Raw genomic sequence first — 12427 nt, 5'->3', positions numbered from 1 at the left:
AGAAAACGTTCCAGTATCTCTGAAGTTCAATTTTGGGGGCTTTACATTCTCTGGTTCCATGTTGATGTGACTCACAGTCAATGGGGTGAGATACAGCTGAAACTCTGTTCACTTCATTTACCATGATATGTTATCAAAGTCTTACAAAACACTTGTTGGAGGGAAAGTGAAGAAGCCTATTAGAGCCGACATTTATTGAGAATTTAGCACGTGCCAGGCCCTATGCTAAGCCAGTGTGTGTGTTACTTTCTTTTCTAACCCCAACAGCTCTGTGAGATACGAACTGTTCTGATCCCCATTTTATTTATCTATGTTTTCTGCTTGTTTTGTTTGTTTGTTTTGATGTGGACCATTTTTAAAGCCTTTATTGAATTTGTTACAATATTGCTTCTGTTTTATGTTTTGGTTTTTTAGCCCCGAGGCATGTGGGATCTAGCTCCCTGACCAGGGATGGAACCCGCACCCCCTGCATTGGAAGGCGAAGTCTTGACCACTGCACTGCCAGGGAAATCCCCCCATTTTAGAAATCGGAAAATTGAAGCACAAGTTTCCATAACTTTGCCCAAGGTCACACCATAGATTTAACTATTCCAACCCCACCACTTAGACATCATTCATACATAAGCAACACATGCCTGGTGACTCATGGTGATGCCTAGACGAGCAAACCCCTCAGGAATGAGAAGTTCCCTTTAAAAAGTTAGCTCTACTCAAGAAAAAAGCCAGATCTAACCCACCACGGGCCTGAACTGCTTACCTATGCCTGGTGTGATGGCATGCTTCTGTCTGTGCCTGGGTCTGAAGGTAAACGTGACCTCTGCCCGCCCCCAGGAAGAGTTGTGAAGTTTTTGACAAGGACTTGCCTTCCTCAGCCTTCCTCCTTCCTCCTGGGCCTCCCTTCTTCCACTTCAGTACTCGGGTACCCTCCTGTCCTCATCACCCCCTTCTTAATAGGACAGGCTCTGACACCAGACGTTGCATGGGGATTGCTTCTACTTTGCCTGGAACTTATTCACACCGCAAGACGACACACATTTACGGAGTTATATTTTGTATTTTAAAAAAATGATTGTATGGTAAAGGGAATTTTTGGCACCCACAAATACCTCAGAGACCCTGGGGAGAGAAGCGCCTAACGGGGAATCCTGTGGTACTGCCCGAGAGCACATGATTTAGCCTGTTCCTGTGTAAGTCGAGGCTTCCCTTCACAGCCCCGACACTTCCAGCGTGGTGACCGAAGCTGTCGGAGGCTTTGTTCCGGGGAACATGTGCTTTACCCTTGCCCAGGACATCTGCTAGAGGCTCCTCTCCAGCCTCCTACTTCTGAGCACACGTCTGGTCCTCTCCTGGCGGTCCTATTGCAATTCAGCACCTCTTCTCTTTTCCCTCTGCTTCAAGATCTGGGGAGGCATATTTTAATATTTTCTGGCATTTTCATCCATATTTTCATTGGCAAAGTGTTGAATTAATTTTATCTAACATCCTGAAATACAGCTCTATACCTCTATCTTATTTTTATCCATCTCTAGGCATAAAGTTTCTGAAAAACAAAAGGGCCATTAGGCACTACTTCCTCATTAGCAAAGGTTTCCAGTACTTTAACAAAGTTTCTCTCTGGGAATGTTTTACACATTTCAAATTTGATATTCAAATGAAAACATATTCAACACAGCAAAGACACCACAAATGTCACCAACCCTCTTCATCTGGTTTGGCCAAATCTCTCACATAAGATAGATGAGGAATATGCCAAAATACATTCAGGAAAATGCCTGCTGGCTTCTGTGAACCCAAGTGCTTTCAGCTTCTCCTCTTATAGCAGAAATCGATACATTGTAAATCAACTATACTTCAATAAAAATAAATAAAATTTTAAAAATAATAAAAAATTTTTAAAAAGAAAAAGGAATTTGTTTTTGATCTTAGCTTTACATGTTTCTCTTTTCTTTCTCAACCTAAGTTCTACAAATTTTGTTAGCCTGTTGTAAAGACATGGAAAGTTCTGTAGCACTTCCTGGCTAGAACAACTCTCTGCCCTCCAGCTCACTGTGCAAGTCTTAATCATCCTCTAAATCCCAGATCTTAGTCCACTCTTCTGTGAATCTTCCCAGACCTCTTGGCTCCCATTCATTTCCCTTTCTTGGGAACCCCAGAACACCCACAAAGTGAGTGAACTTGTTTTGGCACTAAATAGTGTAGTGCTTGGGTCTATTATTCCATGTATGGATCTTCTCTTTTCAGTGACACAGGTAGCTTCTTACATGAAGGTACTTTTGTTTTCCTACCTGTAAGTTTCTATACAAAGCAGACATTTAATGGATGAAGGCACTTGATCTCTCTCAAAAACATGACCCTAGAGTTGATTTGATTCAGAAGAAAGTACAGCTCAAAGAAATGCTTATTAGGGAATCCCCTGGCAGTCCAGAGATTGGGACTCGGTGCTTCCACTGCAGGGGGCAAGGGCGGGTTCGATCCCTGGTCAGGGAACTCAGATCCCACGTGGTGCAGCCAAAAGAAAAAAGAAGAAGGAATGCTTATTGTTTTGCCATTTCTTTGAAGTGGAAAGTCCCGGCCAGTTATCAATTAATAGTGAGTATCAAAGCAATGAGTATCTAGTGCTTTACGGGGGATGAATTCTGGAGATAACTGCACAAAGACTATTGTGAAACAGGTTGAAATCTAGCACAATTTACTCCCTCTCTGGTCTCAGGCTAATCACTTAACTCTTGCGATGCCACATGTGGAAAATACCTTCTGCCACCAGTCTTGTATGAGTTGATAAGCCTGCGTTCCATGTTACAGAGGTGCTTGGGCTCCTGGCTTTGTGTGTTTGTGCATTTAAGAATCTTTGGGTGAAAAAGCAAAGAAATAAACACAAAGGAACCATTATCAGGGTCATCATATTGACATTCCCGCGTTGTTTCAGGTCAGGGGAGGATGAGACAAGGGCACGACTTGGGCGAGTGACAAGACGTATGAGCAGTGGAAGCAACAGTGCTGGGTAAACAGCTGTAAATCCCCAACGCTGAACCTTGTTAACATTTTACAGAAAGCTTTGTGCCTTTTAAGCAAGCTACAAAGCAAGGATGAATTCACACAGCCTCCTTGGAGGTCAGTGTGATTGCTCTGTTGATGTGGAAGATCACTAATTAATCACAAGCTAATCTGTAGCTTGATGTTCACCAAGCTGGATTTAGAAACCAGGCATCCTTTGCTTAGCAGTTTGGAGGAGACAGCTATTGGTAGAGGTGGCACATACAAAAATGATGCCTGTTTTACCCGGTGCTTGAAAGGAAACTCTGCAGTTGGTCTGAAGAAAGCTACCCATCTCTCTTTGCTGTTTCCTTCCAGTGATTTATATCTGTTCTTCCTGCCCCACTTGGCAGCCCAGGACCCTAGGTTTCCAAGGTTCTGATGATGTCTTCCCGTAAGAGCAGCATATAGTGGGTCATCGAGGAAGGAAGCTTACTCCCAAAGGACATGCTGCGAGGATATAATTCGGGGGCAGAAATCAAGAATATTAACATACTATTGAACACAAATCGCAAAGGAGCGGATTTTGGTAATGAGTTTCAGGGGGAAGTTTCAAACTGTCATGACTGCCAAATATTAAGGGGCAAGATGCCACTAATTCCCAGTGGATTAAAAGCACTGCTGATTTTTCTCGGGGACATTTCAACTTTGGAAAGAGTGTCAATTTAGAAACACAAACTAAATGCTGTCTTTGAGATGAGATGAAGCCTCAAGGAATTAAACGAATGGCCAATAAGTGGGATTTTTCTTAAATAATTCTTGAGCTGTGTATTCTAGAAAGGACTGTGTGTATGGAATGGAGGGAGAGGGATGAGGAGGATAGGAGGTGAGGAGGAGGACAGGTCTCTGTGGAATGTGACCTCGGGATACTCAGACAAATTGCTACAGAGGAGGAATCTGACAGAGGAACTGAAGAAATGAACTCACTCTCTTGAGGTGTCTGAGCCAACACACATTTTATGACTTTGATGATAAAAAAAAAAAACTATATATTTTGAATGTTAAGATAAGAAAGATCAAAGCAACAAAATTTGGATGAAAAGAAGACTGCTGTCCTGTTTCAAGTTTTAGAAAAGAAATGACGGAACGACCTTTGGATCACATGGCTGAAAGCGGATACTTGTGTGTCTCAAAAAAAAAAAAAAACAACAAAAAAAGAATCTTTTCATAGAAAATTCAAACACTTTACATAGAAAGTTCATCATCATAATGTAGAAAAAGCACCTGAGTTCATATAGCATGAAAGGAAGTTTAAAGTAAGAGTCTATCATTAATGAAATAGCTGCTATAAGTAGGATTATTTATCCATTATTTACAAATTCATAAAATTGTTAGATGAAAAATATACCATAAATATATTGGATCCTTTTCCATCCATTTACTTAAAGAACTACTTTAATATCTATTGTTTAATTATGTTCACATTACTTCTGAGAAATCAGTTAGAGCAGGTTTTATCTCCATCTTACCATTTGGGAAGGCAGAGCACAAGGAGGTTAAGTAGGTCCATAAGGTCAAGCCTAGTTGATAGCATTTCCCAGACCTTGGCCTGTGGACACCCTAACTGGGACTCTCCACCAGACCATGAGCAGCCCCCACACCAACTCTTCTGAAGTACCCAAACCGACCAATGAATGAATACTAAAATGAAACTGAAAGAGCCTGAAGTACAAGAGGAACTAAGAAATACAATCTACAGCCATGTTCAAACCTTCTCGAGGCTGGCTTCAGGATGTTCAAAGGAATTTCTATGAATGGAGACGAAATCCTATGAATTGCTAGGGGTCTGAGAGGGGTAGCACATTAAGTTACCAACCACTGGGATGCCTTTTGGTGCATTCATTTGCCTTCAGAAAGCGGTCTTGAGGGCATGGGATGGAGGCTTTGGAAAACTGTGGGTGAGACACACCCAAGTTCCCAGACCATCGAGACCAAGCCACTGAGTGGGGTTTTAGAGAGCCCAAGGGCTCCCATGGTGGTGCTCAGAGTTTAGTGGGAGGAACACCCAAAATGAGGGTAGGTCAGAGAAAGGGGATTAGAGAAACTCTGAAAAGTGGGATTTTTGTTTTTTGGTTTTTTTTTTAACTTCCACCAGTCCTTGGAGACCATGAGAATATAACAGCACAGGTCTTCAAGACAAGCTGTGCTGCGATTTGGAAGATCTGTGTGAGTTCAGACAAGTTATATAACCTCTCTGAACATTCATGTCTTCATCTACAAAAGGAAGAGGTTAGGCTCAGTGATGTCCTTCCCACTCTAATATGTTATGGTTTCATGAGCAAGTCTTAGTTTAGCACCTGGAAGGATCCTCAGCCCGCACAAAGTAACTCCATCCAAAAGGAAATTGCCTTTACCATCTGTTTCAGGACCCATGTAGGGATTTACCACAATTAGTGATGGCCTTTGTTGGTTGCCAAGCCTCTGAAGAGTCCTAGAGCAGACGCTGGCATTGTCCTCGGCTGGACAAGTCAGGGACGGGCTGCAAAGGCAAAGGAGAGACACGGCAGGAGAAAAGTGACTCAGAAATGAGACTGTTCTCTCCATTCAACTCTTGGTCCCTACACTGGGCTCCTATTGTGGAAATTAGACTTTTGAGCAGTGTTCCATGTGTTTATTCTACTTGTATCAAAGAGGCTTTCATCTCCCTAGAGCAAATTATTGACACATTCCACCAAAGATGTGAGGGTGGAGGCCTGGCCTTAGAGAAAAAAAAGTAATCACATCATAATGAAGAGCTGCCCGAATCATGAACTTAAGAAAAACGAACATAAAAGCCCCCACTTTTAATGACAGTGGTTGGCCAGACGCCAAGGTCCTCGTGCCCAGGGGAGCATGGCGGGCTGAGTCCTTGTCCGTAGGCTGACCCTTCTGTGCCCAGGAATTTTCCACTGGGAGGCTGGGGGTGTGGGAGGCAGGGGCCTTTGCAGCAACAGCAGGTTGAGGCACTTACAGCCAGTGGCTTTCACCCTTCGCTGGAGACCGGATTTTGTTGGCTGAGTGAGCAGTGACTCTTGATTCCAGGCAGTAAATCTTTGCTTCTCAAAGAACATTTGGTTGGGGAGAGGCAGGAGAAAAATAAAGAGGAAACAAAACAAAACAAAACAAAAAATACCCAACAGCTCTCAGATATATCCAAGAGGAGAAACAGACATAAATTAAGTGGGGCAACGTTTCAGTTTCACTAATGGATAGCCAAAGGCTGTGGGGAAGGGTGTCTCGATAGAGATTATATCATTTTCTACAGCAGGTTCACTTGATTTACAGGAGCCGTTTGGTTCTCAGGCACGCTCTTTGAGATACAGCTTGAGTATATATGGTAAAAGGGCCTAGTGCAAAAGAGAATACAGGGAGTTATTTACTGCTGTGGAAAACCAGGACCCAGGGTCTGACTGTGTTTTCATTTGCTGTTTAAAAAATGTTTCCATGTAACACCAAAATATATGATACAATTGTAACAACCAAGATTCATGAACAGCCAGGGAAGATGTTATTTGACGCTAGCATCCGTTTTCTTCACCAGGGGATAGAGGAGGAGCAGAAAGAATAGAGGAAGTGAGGGTACAGTGGGACTTGAAATACTTCATCCAGCGGAGCAGCCAGTGTATCCTTGTGTCAAAACAGTGCAAGATTTTTGGCCCTCTGCTTTGCCATGTGAAATCGGGCGTTTGCCTGTGATGTGAGGAGTGACTGCTGACACTGGTGAAGACGGATAAATCTCTTGTGATGACCCAAAACACTCCCCTAATGAGAAGGGAGCTCAAAAATCCCACCATTTTACCTATGTCACATATAGGTTTTTCATCTTTGGCTACTCATGATACACACCGTTGGTCGAGCACTTGTCAGCTTCAGAACGCTTCTCACAACAATATCTGGGCTGTTGCTGTATGTATTTGCAATTCATGTATTTAGAAACTGAGGCTCAGTGTGTGTACGATTTGCCCAGATTTCACTCTCCACCATCATTACTCTATACACTTGGTTCTCAACAGGGGGCGGTCCCCACCCACCCCCACCCCTGGAGGGCCTTTGGTGACATCTGGAGACACGCTTGGTTGTCTCAGCTAAGGAGGAAAGTGCCACTGGCATCAAGGGGGTAGAGGCCAGGGAGGCTGCTAAACATCTCCTGGGATGTCCAGGATGCCCCCACGCCACCATCACGGAGAATTCTCCATCCCCAAATGTCAAGGCACCAAGCTTGAGAAAACATGCTTTATGTTATTCTCACTTTAAAGTTTCTCTGACTACCATTTCTGAATGGAAAACAGTCACACCCACTATTTTTGTTATTTCCCAAACTCCACACTCTTACTACTAATCGCCTAACAGGCGTCTCTACCTGGTTGTTACGTGGGAACCTCAAATACAACATGACCAAAACAGATCTCTTCCGCCTCCTATATTCTGATCTTGACCACAGGCCCTACCATCTAGGATTTCTCAAGCTGGAAACATGACGGCCATTGTTGACCTCTTCCTTCCTGCTCTCTTCCTCACTCACCCCGTCCAGGCATTTGACAAACCTTTCAAATACACCCGAGAAACATCACTTGCGATTGGCCTCTCCTCTCCTTATCGCTGACAGCATCTTGGCACTGGCTGTCATCAGCTCAGGATGAACTCCTGTTGCCTCAGCTTGGTAAACCATGCCAGGCACTGTTCTTAGTACCCACGAGATATTATCATCATTCCCATTTTAAAGCTGAGGAAATGAGGTACATTGAGATTAAGTGGCTAGTCAACGACTAGCCAGGCTCTGTGCTGTCAACTACTACACTCTGCTACCTCTCCCTTTATCATCCAAGACTCAACTGCCATCTTTTCCTGCAGGAGTCACGTGCTCCCTTTACTCTAAAGAGCTCTTCACTCCTGGAACTTTCTAGAGCTCTTCTCATTTCTGTACCATTGAAAATGATGTTTCTACCACCTGGCACACCTTTCCTTCTTTCTGGTTAGCTTCTACTGATTCTCTAAGATCCAGTTCACATAAGAGCTCTTCAAGGGCAGGAGCCATGTCTTATTCAGTATTTTTAATTTCTAGCACTGTATCCGCTTTATAATAGGTATCCAAACATTTACAAAATATAAGAAAATGGCTATTTATCTTTCTGCTACTTCCAAAGCAAAGTTGCTTTGCAAATATTTTCCAGTGAAAGCAGCTCCATCAATATCCTCTTCCTCCCTCAGGGCAACTGATCAGAAACTACTGCTTGCATATGCGTACACACCAAGTGAGCCTCTTTAAAACAGCGGTCCCCAACCTTTTTGGCACCAGGCACTGGTTTCATGGAAGACAGTTTTTCCACAGACTGGGGGGGGGATGCCGGGGGTGGGGTGGGGGATGGTACAGGCGGGAATGCAAGCGATGCGGAGTGGCAGCTGAAGCTTCGCTCACTCACCTGCTGTGTGGCCCAGGTCCTAAGGGGTTGGGGACGCCTGCTTTAAAATATATTGACTATATGAATTCGATATGTACATTGTATTGACTACATGAATTCAAAGACGTGGCATCAGCAGTGTTCTGAAGAGTACTGAGAATTTCTCAGGTTTGTTTATGGCCCCAAATTTCTGCTTCAATTTGAAATCCCTTCTCTTAATCCTGCCATTAGCTTGTTATAAGAGTGATTTCTTTCAAATCATTTATTTCAGAGTATAGAAAAAAACTCAAAAGATGTTTACGTTGGGAATTTTACCCCAAGTTCACACTGCTTGAACAACTTTCTGCTTCCTCTCCTGTCCCCAACACCATGTGTAGTTGAAGAAAAGATACAATATGGTACAAGGATTTAAGGTCGTTCTAGCTTCTAATTCCATCATGACTACCATAAGCATATGAGAAGACAAATATTTCCTGGCAAGCCTCATTTTTGTCATCGGCAAAAGGGGGGAATATACTGTGTAGAAAAAAATCCTTTGGAAAGACCATAAAGTCTTTACACACAGAAACAAAAATCTATTAATCGCCTTCTCCATTAATTTTCCCAAACTAATAGCAACTGGAAGACAAGGACAAAATCTGAAGATGAAAAAAAATAATATTTAGAACTGGAGAAGGAAGATATGAGCACCAATCAGACTGGGCCCCAGATGTGATTATACTGTGGACAAAGCATTGCTCTGGGGCTGGAGGGTTAAAATGATTACTGAGATATGGCCCTTGCTCCTCAGAAGATGGGGCAAAGTGCAATAAAGGCCATTCTTTCCTGTAGGTTTTCAGGAACATGAGGGTCAAATCCTGCATTTTTTTGGTTAACATGGCATTTTCTATCTTTTCTGTCACCAAATAGGGTAACTGTTCAGGATGAACACATTTGATGTGATAGTTCCAGTAGCCTGTCCCCAGAAGATCTCAGCCTGTTTCTGAAAACCCATAAGTTCCAAGCTGAATTATATTCATTAGTACTCTTTCTAAGTGGTCCCAAGGTATGGATAAGCTAGTCACGAACCCAGTAGTTACCATGTGCAAAACCAGCAAACCGAATCTGTATCCACCAGGGAAGTGAAAAGACCTATTCCTTTTGTTATCTAAGTACTCAGTGATTCCTACAGCAGTGCTGGCTCTGTCTGATGGTGTGTTTTCTTTAGATCACTTCTCCTATGGCTTTATGGAAAATCAGGAAGTAAATGTTCTCCTTTTGGGAGTAACTCTCCCACACCAAAGAACAGCTAAAGTGGTTATAGAGGCTTTGTAAAGCCATGACTTCCTGTATTAGCATGTCTTCATGGCTATTCATTTTTTTTTTTTTAATTTTTAAAAAAAATTTATGTAGGCTGCATTAGGTCTTGGTGGCAGCATGCGGGATCTTTGTTGAGGCATGCAGCATCTTTCTTTGCAGCGTGTGGGCTCTTCGTTGCAACATGTGGGCTTCTCTCTAGTTGCGGCGTGTGGGTTTTCTCTTCTCTAGTTGTGGCGCACAGGCTGTAGAGCACGTGGGCTTAGTTGCCCTGAGGCACGTGGGATCTTAGTTCCCTGACCAGGGATCGAACCTGCGCCTCCTGCATTGGAAGGCAGATGCTTTACCACTGGACCACCAAGGAAGTCCCTCATGGCTACTCTTATTGCCTGGAGAATTGCCCCATTCTCCTTGCCTCATTCCACCTCTCTACTGCCCACTTCATCTAGTTCGCTATTACTTCAATCTCACTTTAAAATCACTGCATTTCAGTAGCCAAACATATAAACTAGAGTTTTGGGTTAGACCATTCATTCTTAAACCCCAGATACATATTAGAACCACCTGGAGGACTTTCTAAAAACCACTAATGTCCAGGCCTACTCTGGATCAATTAAATCTGATTATCTAGGGTGAGTTTGGACATCAGTACTTAAAAAAAAAAAAAAAAAAATCCCCAAGGTGATGTTAATGTGTAGCCGGTGCTGAGAACGTCTGTTTTAGGGCATAACTGTCTGCATAGGCGAGTTCACTGTCTCTCTTTATCACTACATCACATAGTAAAGTGGGGAATTTTGTTCACCAGAAAGTCTCTGTGAGAGAGAAAAAAGAACTCATTCTCCGAATGTGTGTTCCCCTCCCTAGGAGCAAGAGAGGAAAGTTGTTGGGTGTGTGGGGGCAGTGCATGGATCTTCTGGGAGGTCTTCTCTAATCAAAAGTACAGGTTGGTTTATTTTTAAGCTTAGCTTTGGTTGCTAACCTGTGCTTTTTTGAAAGTGACTCCATGAGGAGATTGGGCCACACGGATATTAAGTGAAAAAATGAATGAATGAGTGAGTGATTGAGGGAGTAATTGAGAAATTAATACTGTCAAAAAATCTGATTCAACCTCTAATTTTCACATATGGTCTCTCATCATGAGACTATTCTTAAAAGGCAGTTTTTTCATTCCTTGTAGGCATTGGCACACATATCTAATTGCCTATTGAAACTCACCACTTGGAAGTTTAAAAGATGTTTCATACAGATGGCCAACAGGCATATGAAAAGATGCTCAACACTGCTAATTATTAGAGAGGTGCAGATCAAAACTACCATGAGGTACCACCTCACATCAGTCAGAATGGCCATCATTAAAAAAGTTTACAAATAACAAATGCTGGAGAGGGTATGGAGAAAAGGAAATCCTCCTACACTCTTGGTGGGAATGTAAATTGGTACAGCCACTGTGGAAAACAGTATGGAGGTTCCTCAGAAAACTAAAAACAGAACTACCATATGATCCAGCAGTCCCACTCCTGGGCATACATCCAGAGAAATTATAATTCAAAAAGATACATGCACCCCTATGTTCATAGCAGCACTATTCACAATAGCCAGGACATGGAAACAACCTAAACGTCCATCAACAGATGAATGGATAAAGAAGATGTGGTACATATATACAATGGAATACTACTCAGCCATAAAAAAAGAATGAAATAATGCCATTTGCAGCAGCATGGAGGCAACTAGAGATTATCATACTAAGTGAAGTAAGTCAGATAAGGAGAAAGACAAATACCATATGATATCACATATGGAATCTAAAATATGATGCAAATGAACCTGTGTATAAAACAAATAGAATCACAAACATAGAGAACAGACTGGTGGTTGCCAAGGAAGAGGGGGTTGTGGAAGGAATGAAGTGGGGGGTTAGGGGTAGCAGATGTAAGCTTTTATATACAGTATGAATAAACAACAAGGTCCTACTATATGGCACAGAGAACTATACTCAATATCCTGTGATAACCATAATGGAAAAGAATATTTTTTTAAAAAAGAATGTATATGTATAACTGAATCACTTTGCTGTATAGCAGTAATTAACACAACTTTGTAAATCAACTATACTTCAATTTAAAAAAAAAAAAAGGTGTTTCAGATTTAAAATCCAAAACTGAACTTCTGATGCTCCCTCTCCCCAAACCTGCTCCTACCAGAGGTTTTCCCACTTCAGCTGCTCATACGACAGACCTTGAAGCCATCCCTGACTCTTCTCTCTCTCAATCTAACTCTCTCTCCCTACCTCCTGCCATCTCTCTCCCTCTCTCCCTCCCTCTCTCCCTTCCCCACCCCTTCTCTCTCTCTCCTTGACTAATCCAGAGGCTAAGGCAGGTCACTTCCACCTTCACAACGTATCCCACATCTAAATACTCCTGGCCACCTTCACTGCCTTAACCCCACTCTAAGTCTGTCTCATCTCTCACCTGCAGTGTTACAGCATTGGTCTTTCTGCTCCTACCTGCTTCAGTCAGCTTTCAAGCTTGCAGCCAGAGAGATCCTGTTAAGTCAGATCACATCATTCCTCCACTCAAAACCCTCAGAGCTCCCTATTTCATCAGTAGAAGCCAAGCAAATTCAAAAGCTTTTAAGACACTGCATAAGCTGGTTCTTCATTATTTCTCTGTCTTCATCTACTACCAGGGTACCCTTTGATCCTCTATGTCCTGAACTAG

The sequence above is a fragment of the Hippopotamus amphibius genome, chromosome 1 (genome assembly GCF_030028045.1).
Source record: "Hippopotamus amphibius kiboko isolate mHipAmp2 chromosome 1, mHipAmp2.hap2, whole genome shotgun sequence".
NCBI lineage: Eukaryota > Metazoa > Chordata > Mammalia > Artiodactyla > Hippopotamidae > Hippopotamus > Hippopotamus amphibius.
This window is presented reverse-complemented; position numbering follows the sequence as displayed.